Genomic DNA, 2,581 nt, shown 5'->3' with positions numbered 1-2,581 from the left:
CAAAAAGTATTACATCAAATAGATCTCCAAGAACATCGAGGAGAACTTCGTATTGAGAACCAGAGAGAGAGAGAGAGAGAAGAAGCCATCTAGCTAATAACTATGGACCCAAAGGTCTATGGTAAACTACTCACACATCATCGGAGAGGCTATGGTGTTGATGTAGAAGGCCTTCGTGATCGAATCCCCCTCCTACAGATCGCGGGAAAAGACCGCAGATGGGATCGTACGGGTACAGAAGGTTCCAGCACTGGAAAAGTGGTTTCGTGGCTCTCCAGGATGTTTTCAGGGTATAAGAGTATATATAGGTGAAAGAAGTACGTCGGTGGACCTACGAGGGGCCCACGAGGGTGGGGGCACGCCTACCCCCCGGGTGCGCCCTCCTGCATCGTGGCCGCCTCGTTGCGTCTCTGACTTCACTCCAAGTCTCCTGGATTGTGTTTGTTCCAAGAAAGGTCCTCGCGAAGGTTTCATTCCGTTTGGATTCTGTTTGATATTCCTTTTCTGCGAAACACTGAAATAGGCAAAAAACAGAAACTGGCACTGGGCCTCCTGTTAATAGGTTAGTCCCGAAAATAATATAAAAGTGCATATTATAGCCCATTAAACATTCAAAACAGATAATATAATAGCATGGAAGAATAAAAAATTATAGATACGTTGGAGACGTTTCAGCATCCCCAAGCTTAATTCATGCTCGTCCTCGAGTAGGTAAATGTTAAAAACAGAATTTTTGATGTGGAATGGTTCCTAACATAATTTTCAATGTAATTTTCTTTATTGTGGCATGAATATTCAGATCCAAGAGATTCAAGACAAAAGGTTAATATTGACATGAAAATAATAATACTTCAAGCATACTAACCAAGCAATTATGTCTTCTCAAATTAACATAGCCAAAGAAAGCTCATCCCTACAAAATCATATAGTTTGGCCATGCTTCATTTTCGTCACACAAAATGCTCCCATCAAGCACAACCCCGATGACAAGCCAAGCAATTGTTTCATACTTTATTATTCTCGAACTTTTTCACCTTTCACGCAATACATGAGCGCGAGCCATGGACATATCACTATAGGTGGAACATAATATGATGATGGAGGTTGTGTGGAGAAGACAAAAAAAAGAAAGTCTCACATCGATGCAGCTAATCAACGGTCTATGGAGATGCCCATAAATTGATGTCAATGTGAGGAGTAGGGATTGCCATGCAATGGATGCACTAGAGCTATAAATGTATGAAAGCTCAATAGAAGAAACTAAGTGGGTGTGCATCCAACTTTCTTGCTCATGAAGACCTAGGGCATTTTGAGGAAGCCCATTGTTGGAAGATACAAGCCAAGTTCTATAATTAAAATTCCCACTAGTATATGAAGGTGACAAAATAAGAGACTCTCTATCATGAATACCGTGGTGCTACTTCGAAGCACAAGTGTGGAAAAAGGATAGTAACATTGTCCCTTCTCTCTTTTTCTCTCATTTATTTGTGACTTCTATTTTTTTTTATTTTGCCTTTCTCCCCTTTTTTTATTTGCTCACACGGGACAATGTTCTAATAATGATGATCATCACACTTATATTTATTTAGAACTCAAAAATTACAACTCGATACTAAAACAAAATATGACTCTATATGAATGCCTCCGGCGGTGTACCGGGTTGTGCAATGATTCAAGAGTGACATGTATAAAAAATTATGAGCGGTGGCTTTGGCAGAAATACGATGTCAACTACGTGATCATGCAAGGCAATATGACAATGATGAAGCATGTCATAATAAACGGAGTAGTGGAAAGTTGCATGTCAATATATCTCAGAATGGCTATGGAAATGCCATAATAGGTAGGTATGGTGGCTGTTTTGAGGAAGATATAATGAGGCTTATGTGTGATAGAGCGTATCATATCACGGGGTTTGGATGCACCGGCGAAGTTTGCACCAACTCTCGAGGTGAGAAAGGGCAATGCACGGTACCAAAGAGGCTAGCAATGATGTATAATCCATGGACTCAACATTAGTCATAAAGAACTCACATACTTATTTATAAAATCTACAAGTAATCAAAACCAAGCACTACGCACATGCTCCTAGGGGGATAGACTGGTAGGAAAATACCATCGCTCGTCCCCGACCGCCACTCATAAGGAGGACAATCAAAGATACACCTCATGCTTCAAATTTCTTACACAATGGTTACCATATGTGCATGCTACAGGAGTTGCAAACCTCAACACAAGTATTTCTCAAATTCACAAATACTCAACTAGCATGACTTTAATATCACCATCTTCATATCTCAAAACAATCATCAAGTATCAAACTTTTCATAGTATTCAATGCACTCTATATGAAAGTTTTTATTATACCTATCTTGGATGCCTATCATATTAGGACTAATTTTATAGCCAAAGCAAATTACCATGCTGTTCTAAAAGAATCTCAAAATAATATAAGTGAAGCATGAGAGATCAATAATTTCTATAAAATAAAACCACCATCGTGCCCTAAAAAGATATAAGTGAAGCACTAGAGCGAAATCATCTAGCTCAAAAGATATAAGTGAAGCACATAGAGTATTCT

Source organism: Triticum aestivum, chromosome 4A (assembly GCF_018294505.1).
Source record: "Triticum aestivum cultivar Chinese Spring chromosome 4A, IWGSC CS RefSeq v2.1, whole genome shotgun sequence".
Taxonomy (NCBI): domain Eukaryota; kingdom Viridiplantae; phylum Streptophyta; class Magnoliopsida; order Poales; family Poaceae; genus Triticum; species Triticum aestivum.
This window is presented reverse-complemented; position numbering follows the sequence as displayed.